Source organism: Gracilinanus agilis, chromosome 4 (assembly GCF_016433145.1).
Source record: "Gracilinanus agilis isolate LMUSP501 chromosome 4, AgileGrace, whole genome shotgun sequence".
Lineage (NCBI taxonomy): Eukaryota > Metazoa > Chordata > Mammalia > Didelphimorphia > Didelphidae > Gracilinanus > Gracilinanus agilis.
Window position 1 is genome coordinate 140,145,561 of NC_058133.1, and position 13,295 is coordinate 140,158,855.

A 13,295-nucleotide genomic window follows, 5' to 3' on the forward strand; every position below is an offset into this window, starting at 1 on the left:
ATTTGATTAATTCCTTTTTCCATTTTTTGTTTAGTACCAAATAGTTTTGATAATTCCCATTTGGTATTAAAAGTGAGGTCTGGTAATGCCAAGGCCTTGTAATAATTTTTTTCCCATTGATATTATTGACATTTCGTTTCTTCAGATGAATTTTATTATTATTTTACCTAATTCCATAATTTCTCTTGGTAATTTGATAGGTATAGTATTAACTCTACAGATCAGCTTAGAAAGTATCATTCTTCTACTTCAGGTCATTCTAATAAATATGTTCCTTACTACTGTGCTCTTAAGAAATGATGAGAAGGATGATTTCAGAAAAAACTTGGAAAGACCTACATGAATTGAGGCAAAATGAAGTGAGGAGAACCAGAAGAATATTGTACATACTAACAGCAATATAAGATGAACATTTTATCAATGACTTAGTTTTCTTGCAATAATACAGTGATTCAAGACAATCTTCAAGGATTCATAATGAAAAACAACCATTGGCAGAGAAAAAACTGATGGGATATGAATGTGGATTTTATTTCTTCATTTTATTTTGTTTTGAGTTCTCTTTCCCACAATGACTATCATGGGAAAATGTTTTACATGATTACACATATAAAATCTATATCAGAGATTATATCAGAGATCCTCTCTCGGGCATCAAATGTAAAAAAAAACAAAACAAAAAAGGTTAAAAATTATTTTTCTCATGTAATTGTCAACCTGAAAAAAACAGAACCACCAAAGCAGTTACAAAAGAACATGTCTTTAATCAGTTCGAGGGAAGACAATGCTCTTATGGCCACCACACGGAGTCTCACACACACACACACACACACACACACACACACACACACACACACACACACACACAGAGCAACNCACACACACACACACACACACACACACACACACACACACACACACACCACACAGAGCAACCTAGCTCCCAGATTCTGGGAACACTGTCTCCAGGAAAAACACCCAGAATGGAAATTTCCATTGAACTAAAGAACTTGGGGTTCTATTTATACCTTATGGAGTATAACCAAAGAGAAACAACTGACTGATTACATAGGGGCTTGGGAAAGAGATTGTAGCCCAAATTTAGGGTACCTGGGAGAGATCTAAATACAATAAAGAAACTAAGACAAAAGGACACTTAAGATTTGACTACATTCACCACTCCTATCCAGTGCTCAGAGGGTGTTTGATGGCTGGGACAAGGATCTGCCTGGGAGTTTCTTGAAGGCAAGTTCTGGTTTCATAAAACAAGAATGTTATAATTGAGGGGAAAATAAAATATTATTTTAAAAAAATGAATATAAATTCTTTCAGAACAGAGACTATTTCATTCTGTATTTTTCTTAACCTTCTACCTAGTATAGTGCTTGGTATATAATAGATGTTTAAAGTGTGATTTTGATTGATTGTTGGTTTGGGATAGCCTTAAATATCTTTGGCTTTAATTTCTTTATCTGTAAAATAAGAAGGTTGCATCATAAGGATAACCTTGTTTTACTGAAACCCAAAATTTACCTTCTCTCTCATGAGAATTTACCTTCAAGAAACACCTAGTCTGATCCTATACCTGAGTCTGAACAAATAAGCCATTAAGCACCCTTATTAGGGAATAGTGGATATAGTCAAATCTTAAGTACCCTTTTGTCTTCTAAGTTTCTCTTATTGTATCTAGGCCACTCCTAGGTATTCTGTCTTCTGGTTAGTATCCTTTTTCCCCAGCCTCCCTATAAGCCAATCAGTTCTTCTTCTTTTTCCTATATACCCTAAAGTATATATAGGACCCCAAGTTCTTCAGTTGGATGGAAATTTCCATTCATGGTGTGTTTTCCTAAAAACAGTTCCCAGAGTCTTAGAGTTTGGCTTGGTGTACCTGCGAGTCTCTGTGATGACCATCAGAACATTGTCTCCTTTGTTCTTTGTAACAGCTTTGGTGGTTCTGTGTTTTTCCATGTTAACAGTGTCAATGTGAATTCTGGAAGCCCCAAGTTTACCCATTTCCCTTGAGAACTTGCCTTTAAGGGAAGTCCCAAACTAACTTTGTCTTAGCCTGAATAAGGAATCTCCTAGTCCCCATTACAGGTCCTAAATAGGAGTAATAGAAATGCTCTGGTCCTCAAATCACCCTTTTTCTCTTAGAAGTTCCCTCTATTGTATCAGAGATCTTTTCCCAGACCTGTGCAGGAACCATCCTTTTTGTACCCATTGTAGGTATTCCATCTCTGATACCCCAGCCTCAGCTACAGCCTTTTTCCCAAGTCTGCTTGTAAACTATCAATGTATTTTTCCTGTACTTGATTCCCTAAAAGTTATATAAAATCTCCAAGTTCTATTATTCTTTAGAGAATCATCTAGCAGGGTGATCCTCTAAGAGACACTGTCTCCAGAGCCCCCAGAGTTTGCTCTCTGTGATATTTAGTGCTTGGATCTGTAGTGGCCCACATTCAAGGACCTTTCCTTGATTTTCCTGATTAAAGATTTGGTTTTGCTGACTACTTTAGTGGTTCTGTGTTTTTCCAGGTTGACAATAGTATATAGTAGATGTTTAATGTATGATTTTGATTGATAATTGGTGTGGGCTAGCCTTAAACATCTTTGGCTTCTATTGCCTTATCTATAAAATAAAAGGGTTGTACTCTAAGGTTTCTTTCAGTTCTTGAATCATATAGCATAATCAGGATGAACATTGTTAAAAGCTAAGCTGGAAGAAGTGGAGGCAGGGAATTTTTTCATAAACAAGGTCAACTGGCAGACAAATTGATAGGAAAAAAAAATTGAAGTTTTTACTATGTGCTGGCACCATGTTAAGCAGCACTGGGAATACAAACACAAACAAAGCCAGTCCTGGCCTCATGGAGCTTATATTCTATCGGTAATAGAATAACTGAAAGAGAAGCTGATTAGGGAAGGTGGTAGGAGTTCTGGACCATATATATAGGTAGGTAAGAGAGGCAGAGGCCTGGATCTGAACACTTGGGGGAAAGTTCACTCATCAAAGCCCAAGGCTATTTCTAGGAGTGCTATCTAAGCTTCTTGTGGGGAGGAGGTGGGAATGATGTTCAGAATGGAAGCAGTTATGGTTTGGAGCCTTGATCTAGGAAAGATAAGGCGGATGCTCTTCTCTCACAGGCCAGGGTAGTTCCAGGGGCAAAGTCCAAGGTACTGGGGAGAAGGAGAGGAGAATAATTGCTAGAATGGAGGAGACACAGTTTGGAACTGGTAACTAGGAAGTAAAAGCTTGAATCTGGAAATGCTTCAAGCTGAAACCCTTTGTTCCATGTTAGAGTAAACAGAACTTTAGCATCTCATTCAAATACTTTATCAGTGATTGAGAAGATACCAATCACTTGGCAGGGAGAAAAGTCCTGACTACCTGCAGGCTCCCTTGTTACCCACAACTATGGGGGGGAATGCTTACTGATTATATTCCATAACTTCCCAAAGGAAAAATGAATCTAAATCTATATAACCTGAGGCCCAAGTAAATGGTTCTTCCATGGATTCAGAGAAAAGTCCAGTCCTTAAACTTTGAACAATACAACGATAGCTTTCTCCTACTCCCTTCTGATATCATGGTTTTTTCTTTAACCAGAAACAGACAAGGCTTATTAAGGAATTGAGCCCATTCAGGGCCTATGAAAGGCTTTTTAAAAAATATGATATTTACATGAGAATATGCCAGCTATCCATTTTTCTTCTAGCTTCTCCAGCTTCTATCTCTGTGTAGCAGTGCCTGGAAGTATGGAGGTTATTTTGAAGAGGAAAGCTAGCTATTCTGACTTGGTGTGGGTAGAAACATTCTCTTCCAGGCACTTCCCACTGTGGAGGGTCCTTTAAAGAGAGTGGAGGAGAACAATAGAGTGAAAATTAGCCAAAGGGCTAATCCTTTTTCACTAACCCTCCTCCCATTACTTAAAACTGCCTCTTCTTGGCTGAAGCCTTGTCTCTGGTTATGGATTTAGATTTATTTTTCCCCTTGCTTTGGGAAGTTATGGAATATAAGCCAGTAAGCATTCTATTTCATTTTGTTCTAGAGCCCCCCCCCCCAGACAGAAAAAATTCCGACAAATCCAAGAGGGTCTATTTTCTGTCTCAGTTTTTCTCTGTGCAATACGCTAGCTGCTTCTCTGCCCTTCCTACTCCATTCCCAGTAATGAAATACATACAAATCCAAAGTTGCTATGATCAACCACACTTTTATCTTGTGCTAGCTTTCAGCATCACATAAATGTAAACAAATTTTAAAGAATAATTAACTTATTTTGAATATAAATCAGTTCTGGACAAGGAGAAAGTGGAGGAGGATTTGGGAAGAAGAAAGGAAAGGAGGGAGGGAGTAAATAAGAGCGGGAGGAGAGAAGGAAGAAAGGTTAAGGATGATACCCTGCACTTCTTCATGGCGAATGACCCAGGGTCTGTCTGCTATATGATCAGATGGAAGAAATCTGGATTCTGGTGAGCCCAGCAAGAATGGTTACTTGCATGAAAACTGGAATATGGGAGGGCTGAGCCAAGATGGTGGAGAAGGTACAGATCCTTATCTGATCTCTACCATGCTACCTTCCAAAAAACAATGATATAATGCCTTATAACAAAATTTTGGAGCAGCAGAACCCAGAAAAAAAGACAAGATGAAGTAATTTCCCAGCACAAAACTTAGAAGGCAGCCATAAGGGATCTAGTGCATTGGGGTAGAAATAGAATACAGCACTCCAGGGCAGTTCCCACCATAGAAATAAGCCCTGGGCATGGATGAAGCAACAGTAAAGACTTCTGGAGCTCTTAGCTATTCAGGGGGTAGGAAAATTGCTCAGAAGATTTGAGGGGTCTCTTTGCTGGCTTTAGGTGTATACCCAAAAGAGAAAAAAAAATGGCGATGGACCTATTTATATAAAAATATTTATAGCTGTGCTTTTTGTGGTGGCAAAAAATTGGAAAATGAGAAGTTGTCTTTCATTGGGGAATGGCTGAACAAATTGTGGTACATGATGGTGATAAAATACTATTTTGCAATAAGAAATGATGAACTGATTGATTTCTATAAGAACTAGAAGGACCCGCACAAACTGATGTGGAGTGAAATGAGCAGAACCAGGAGAGCATTATACACAGTAACTGAAACATTGTGGGATAATCAAATGTAATAGACTTTGCTACCAATAGCAATGCAATGATCCAGGTCAATCTTGAGGGACTCATTAAAAAGAATACTATCTACATCTAGAGAGAGAACTGTGGGAGTAGAAATGCCAAAGAAAAATATATGATTTATCACTTGTTTATATGGGTATATAATTTGGGGTTTTGGTTTTAAAAGATTATTCTCTTGGGCAGCTGGGTAGTTCAGTGGAGTGAGAGTCAGGCCTAGAGACAGGAGGTCCTAGGTTCAAACCTGGCCTCAACCACTTCCCAGCTGTGTGACCCTGGGCAAGTCACTTGACCCCCATTGCCCACCCTTACCAATCTTCCACCTATGAGACAATACACCGAAGTACAAGGGTTTAAAAAAAAATTATTCTCTTACAAAATGAATAAATAGGTTTTGAGTGATAATACCTGTATAACCCAGGGGAATTGCTTGTCAGCTCTGTAAGGTAGGGGCGAGAGGAGGGACACAACATGAATCATGTAACTATGGAAAATATTTTTAAAAAATAAGATAAAATTATATTAAAAAATAAAATAAACCTCAATTTTCTTATTTGTAAAAAAAAAAAAAAGGCAGAATTGGCCCTATAGAAAAAGAGGTACAAAAATTCACTAAGAAAAAGAACTCTTTACAAAGTAGATTTGACCAAATGAAAAAGGAGGTACAAAAGTTGACTCAAGAAAATCATGTCCTAAAAATTAGAATTGGGCAAGGGAAAGAGAGAGGAAGAGAATTTGAATCATATAACTTTGGAAAACTTATGTGGAAATTTGTTATGACATGAAGAAAAAAGAAAGAAAGAGAGAGAAATAAAAAGAAGCAAAGAAAGAAAAAAAGAATCACTCACCCAGTAAAATTGAGCGAAATTCTTTAGGAGAGAAAAAATGGGTATTCAATGAAATAGAGGATTTGCAAGCATTCATGATAAAAAGACCAGAGATGAATGGAAAATTTGACTCTTAAATAAAAGACTCAAGAGAAGCATAAAAAAGGTAAACAGAAAAGAGAAATCAAAAGACATTCAATAAGATTAAACTGTGTATATTCCTACATGGGGAGATTATTCTTATAACTCCAAAGAATTTTGTCATTATTAGGGCATTTAGAAAGAATAGACATAGTCAAGAGAAAGAGTGTGAGTTGAGTATGATGAGATATAGAAAATAAAATTAAGGCTTGAGAAAGAGGAATGCCTTGGGAGAAGGGGGAAGAGGAAAAACAAAATGGGCTAAATAATTGTACATAAAAGAGACATGAAAGAGCTTTTACGGTGGAGGGGAAGATGGGGACATAGGGAGGGGAACACTTGACCTTACTCTCACCAGAATTGGTTCAGTAAGGGAACATACATAATCAGTTGGGTATAGGGAAAGCTATCTTACCCTACAGGAAAATAGGAGGGGAAGAGGATAAGAGAACAAAGGGTGGGACTGATAGAAAAGAGGGCAAATTTGGAGAGATCAAGATCCAAACCCAAACTGGGTTAAAAAGGATGGAGAGTAATACACAGTAATCATAATAGTGCAAAAATTTTTACAAGTCTCTCTAATTAGGCCTCATTTCTCAAATACATAGAGAAATTAATTGAATATATAAAAATACAAGTCACTCCCCAATTGATAAATGGTCAAAGAACATAAATAGGCAGTTCCCTGACAAAGTAATTAAAATTCTTTATAGTCATACAAAAACATGCTCTAAATCACTATTAATTAATGAAATGCAAATTAAAACTGCTCTGAGGTACTACTCCACATCTAGCAGATTGGCTATTATGATAGAAAAGGAAAGCGACAACATTTGGAGGGATATGGGAAAGTTGAGATATTAATGCCCTGTTAGGGGAATTGTGAATTGATTCAACCATTATGGAGAGCAATTTGGACCTATGTCCAATGGGCTATAACAGTGTATATACCCTTTGACCATTACTAGGTTTGTATCCCAAAGAGATAAAAACAAAAAGAGGAAGGACCTACCTACAGAAAAATACTTAAAGCACCTCTTGGGGGGGGGGCAAAGAAATGTAAAGTGAGGGGATACTCATCAGTTGGGGAATGGCATATGATTATAATGGAATACTATTGTGCTATAAGAAAGGACAAGTAGGAGGAGCTAAGAAAAACCTGAACCAACTTACATGAAGTGAGGCAGAGTCAAATAAGCAGAACCAGAAGAACATTGAACACAGTGATGGGGATACTGTACAATGAACAGCTGTGGAAAACAGCTATTTTCAGGAAAATAATAATCAAAAACTATCCCACAGGTTTCATGATTAAAATAAAATGCCATCTTCTTCCAGAGAAAAGAACTCATAGAATTTAATTTCAGACCAAAGAAAATGTTTTTCACTTTCTTGATTTTTTTTTAGTTTCCTTCTATAAAAGGATTAATATGGAAAAATGTTTTACATGATTGCACATATAAAATCTATGTGAGATTGCTTCTCATCTCAACATGGGTGAGGGGGTAGGGAGGAAGGAAAGAATTAAGAGTCTTGATATTCTCTTTTTTTCCCTTTTTCTGGCATTTGTTTGTTAGAATCATAATCATAATCACTGTCTTCAATTTCAATTTCTTTTTTTTTTTCAGAAATATTTTTCCTGGGTTATTTATATATTATCATGCAAAATATATTTCCATATTATTCATTTTTGTAAGTGAATTGCCTTATTAAACCAAAACCCCAAAATATATAGCTAAATAAACAAGTGATAAATCACATGCTTTCATTTGCATTCTAATTCAAACAGCTCTTTCTTCGGAGGCAGATAGTTTTTGTTTTCATAAGTCCCTCAGAATTGTCTGGATCATTGTATTGCTATCAATAGCAAAATTTATCACCTTTGATTGTTTTACAATATTGCAACTACTGTGTACAATGTTCTTCTGGTTCTGCTTATTTCACTATGCATCAGAGACTCAATTTTCTTTGAGTTGGAAACTATTGTTACATGTAATTGGAGAAAAATAAAATAAAATTTAATTATTGTAAAAAGAGAAAAACTGGGAAAGAGTAGAGGAATACTCCATTGATGCCAAGGGATCATATCTAACCAAATCATTCCACGTTTACCTTCCTAAGCCTTAGATCAGGGGTCGGCAACCTTTTTGGCTGTGAGAGCCATAAACACCACATTTTTTAAAATGTAATTTTCTGAGAGCCACACCATGCTCACAGTGCGCGCTCCTATAACAATGCCTGAAAAAAATTGACTTTATGGCTCCTGCAGAAAGAACCATATCTGGCCCTCAAAAAAGCCAGATATAGCTCGAGAGCCATATGTTGTTGACCCCTGCCTTAGATGATCAATATTCAAATCTATTATCATTCATTGACTAAACTTGGTCACCTACCAAGATTGACCACTCAGTCAATCAGCATAAATTCATTAAATAGGGGCAGCTGGGTAGCTTAGTAGATTGAGAGTCAGGCCTAGAGACGGGAGGTCCTAGGTTCAAATCTGACCTCAGACACTTCCCAGCTGTGTGACCCTGGACAAGTCACTTGACCCCCATTGCCCAGCCTTACCACTCTTCCACCAAGGAGCCAATACACAGAAGTTAAGGGTTTAAAAGAACAACAAAAAAAAATATATTAAATACTGTCAGAAGTGATTTTCTCTCTTTCCATTGTTGCCTTTTTTTTTTTTTAAACGTTATCTCCCAGTGACCTGGAGATCTAAAGATCAAATATCACTGAGTAAATTCAGGTATAGATGAGCCTTAGAAGAGGAAGTTAAAGAACCAAAGAACCAATGAGACAGGAAACTGATTCCACAGGCACTGGGCCCCTGGGCAACCCAGGCAAATTAAGAAACTATTGTAATGGAGCAGAGAGGACTCAAAAGTAACAGAATTCCTCAGGGACTCCTCAGAGACCCCAAAGTCTAGCTGGGTTTTCACTCAACCTCTTATCTCACTTCCCTTCTATCAACTTGCCTGATCCACCTTGACCATGCTGTAATGCTAACAGCACCACTTCTGCTTCTGAGAAATTGCTTGCTTGCTTAACATATAAGGAATGTATATGTTCAAATCTGTCTGAACCCACCAATCCTATCTTTTGAAATACATGACAAGAAAAATTCCCACCAACTTATTTTCCTATATATAGTCTGTACTTATTTATGGATGGGGCGATTCTCTCTCATATGGGGAGGATACCCTGGTTGGCTGGTTATTAAAGGTCCCTAAAACTTCTAAACCTGGGTATTTGGTGTTTTTCACGAAGTGTACCACTTCACTATGACTGGTTCCTGAGATATGACATGTGAGAATTAGTGGGTGGAGAAAAAAGATTATAAATTCAGACCAGGAGTTTGTCTTGGTCTTGGTGTGTGGTGTGTAAATGGAATTAGCTTACCCTCATTCATTCTTTAGACTTTAGCCACCAGAAATAATGTCACCCCACCCAACTTAGAATTAAGTGGGGAGGGGCAACTGGGTAGCTCAATGGATTGAGAACCAGGCCTAGAGACTAGGAGGTCCTAGGTTCAAATCCGACCTCAGACACTTCCCAGCTGTGTGACCCTGGGCAAGTCACTTGACCTCCATTGCCTACCCTTACCAATCTTCCACACCTATAAGTCAATACACAGAAGTTAAGTGTTTAAAATAAAAAAAAAAAAACTCAACTAGAATTAAGTGGGGAGGTCTGTGACCCATGCATGATAGTAAGTGACAAATCAAAAACAAAGGACTGCCCTCTGGGCAGTTCAAAACAAAGTTGAGGTTGTCATTTGTCCACTTGAAACTGGAGGTGGATGCAGGAAGTGACAAAAGATGCTATCTTTTAAATATGAAGGTAACTTCCTGTGGGGAGCTTTTGGCACTTTGAACTTGGTGTGGAAGGAGCTCTGGTGAGACCTCAGACAGCTTCCCTTTGAATTGTCACATGGGTAAGTTAGGCTAACTCTTTCTCTTCCCTTGACATTTCTGGAGGCTCTAGCCTCAAGGAGGCCGCTCTTCTTAGACCTTGTGGCTAGAAGCCTTATTTAATTAACTTCTGTACCCCTCTGTTGGGGCCTCTGAATCCCTACCTGGTTCGGGCCTCTGGTTCCTGGCCAGAGTTTTTCTTTCTCTCAATTTCCCTACCTTCAACCTTCCTAATTGTAAATAAACCACTATAAAAACCATCCCGACTTGGGTCTATTTTATTTCGAAATTGAGTTAATCAATTTCTGGTGACCAAACTTTAAATATCTAGTCCAACCATAATAATTCCCATTTTCCCCTCTTACAGTGGGTGGAGGAACAAAGTGGACCCTTGCTGGGGGAATATGCCTTTCAATTATCCCCTCATCACCATTTTGATGAGCCAATTCTAAATCTTTACAAGGTACCAATCTGGAATTGCACTTACTTGCTGTATAAAACAAATCAGAGACAAAAGCTCTGCCTTTAAAGAAGTTATAATCATTTATAGAGTCTGACCCTGCTTTGTTTTCTCTGGGAACCAGAAAAACAAGTCTGACAGAAGTTTCTGATATTTACTATACTCAGTTACCCTTCCTGAATTTTTTTATGCTGAATGAGACTGGAGTTTTGACAGAAGGCTTTCCCACAATCACTACATTCATAGAATTTTACTCACTAGTATGAATTTTCCAGTGTTTGGTAAGATATGAGGGCCCTCTGAAGACTTTTCCACACTTAGTACACGACTAAGACTTCTTTCCAGTGTGAACACTCTGATGGTCATTGAGGTCCAAATGCCACCAGAAGGCTTTCCCACAGTTTTTACATATATAGGGCTTTGCTCCACTATGGATCCTCTGATGTCTAATAAGACCTGATCTCACCTGAAAAACTCTCCCACATTCTTTGCATTCATAGGGTTTTACTCACCAGTATGAATTCTCCAATATTTGATAAGATACGGGCGCCTTCTGAAGACTTTTCCACACTTAGTACGTGACTAAGACTTCTCTCCAGTATGAACACTCTGATGGTCATTGAGGCCCAAATGCCACCAGAAGGCTTTCCCACAGTTTTCACATATATAGGGCTTTGCTCCACTATGGATCCTCTGATGTCTAATAAGACCTCATCTCACCTGAAAAACTTCCCACATTTCTTTGCATTCATAGGGTTTTACTCACCAGTATGAATTCTCCAATATTTGGTAAGATATGAGTGCCTTCTGAAGACTTTTCCACACTTAGTACATGAATAAGACCTCTCCAGTGTGAACACTCTGATGGTCATTGAGGCCCAAATGCCACCAGAAGGCTTTCCCACAGTTTTTATATATATAAGGCTTTGCTCCACTATGGATCCTCTGATGTCTAATAAGACCTGATCTCACCTGAAAAACTCTCCCACATTTTTTGCATTCATAGAGGTTCTCTCCACTATGGATTCTCTGATGCTTACTAAAGCCTGAGCTTCCCCTAAAGGTTTTCCCACATTCTTCACATTCATAGGGTTTTACCCACCAGTATGAATTCTCCAATATTTGGTAAGATATGAGTGCCCTCTGAAGCCTTTTCCACACTTAGTACATGACTAAGACTTCTCTCCAGTATGAACACTCTGATGGTCATTGAGGCCTTAATGCCACCAGAAGGCTTTCCCATAGTTTTTACATATATAGGGCTTTGCTCCACTATGAATTCTCTGATGTCTAATAAGATCTGATCTCAGCTGAAAAACTCTCCCACATTTCTTTGCATTCATAGGGTTTTACTCACCAGTATGAATTCTCCAATATTTGGTAAGATACGAGTGCCTTCTGAAGACTTTTCCACACTTAGTATATGAATAAGACCTCTCCAGTGTGAACACTCTGATGGTCATTGAGGCCCAAATGCCACCAAAAGACTTTCCCACAGTTTTTATATATATAAGGCTTTGCTCCACTATGGATCCTCTGATGTCTAATAAGACCTGATCTCACCTGAAAAACTCTCCCACATTTTTTTGCATTCATAGAGGTTCTTTCCACTATGGATTCTCTGATGCTTACTAAAGCCTGAGCTTCCCCTGAAGGTTTTCCCACATTCTTCGCATTCATAGGGTTTTACTCACCAGTATGAATTCTCCAATATTTGGTAAGATATGAGTGCTCTCTGAAGACTTTTCCACACTTAGTACATGAATAAGACTTCTCTCCAGTATGAACACTCTGATGGTCATTGAGGCCCAAATGCCACCAGAAGGCTTTCCCACAGTTTTTACATATATAGGGCTTTGCTCCACTATGGATCCTCTGATGTCTAATAAGACCTGATCTTACCTGAAAAACTCTCCCACATTTCTTTGCATTCATAGGGGTTCTCTCCACTATGGATTCCCTGACGTTTACTAAAGCCTGAGCTTCCGCTGAAGGTTTTCCCCACATTCTTTGCATTCATAGGGTTTTACTCAGCAGTATGAATTCTCCAACATTTGGTAAGATATGAGTGCCCTCTGAAGACTTTTCCACACTTAGTACATGACTAAGACTTCTCTCCAGTATGAACACTCTGATGGTCATTGAGGCCTGAACACCACCAGAAGGCTTTTCCACAGTTTTCACATATTTAGGGCTTTGCTCCACTATGGATCCTCTGATATCTAATAAGACCTGATCTCACCTGAGATTTCTTTGTATTGTTATAATAATACTAGTAGATGTAGATAGATGATGTATATAGAGAGAGGATGATATGACACCTCCCTCCTTTATAACAGTGCCCAGGCAGGATCCTTTAGGTCAATGGATGATATCCCTTCAGGTCCCACCTGGGGTTGATTGATATTATATAATGGGCTCTTTAGCTTGGTAACTGTTGGTATCTGACTGCTTATCTCCCTTCCCAAAGAAGCTATGAATAACCACTTCAAGGAAGGTACTTTAAAAGCTTTGACTGTATTTAAACAAAGAGGGAATAATGGGATTGGATAGAGGTATTAGGAAACCCTAATTAAATTTGGTAATGATGAACCCTTAAACTATAAGCAATTAATGAATCAGGATGGTTAGTCCCTCTCTTGTCCAGCCTGGCCACAGCCACACCAGAGTAGGCAAACTGCTGCTTGATGTTCAGCTTCTTCTTTGCTAGATGATTGCCTAACCAGTCTTTGGGATATCCACCCCTTTCCACCCTCTTCTTCTTCTCCTGCCCACTTCCTGGATCCTTCC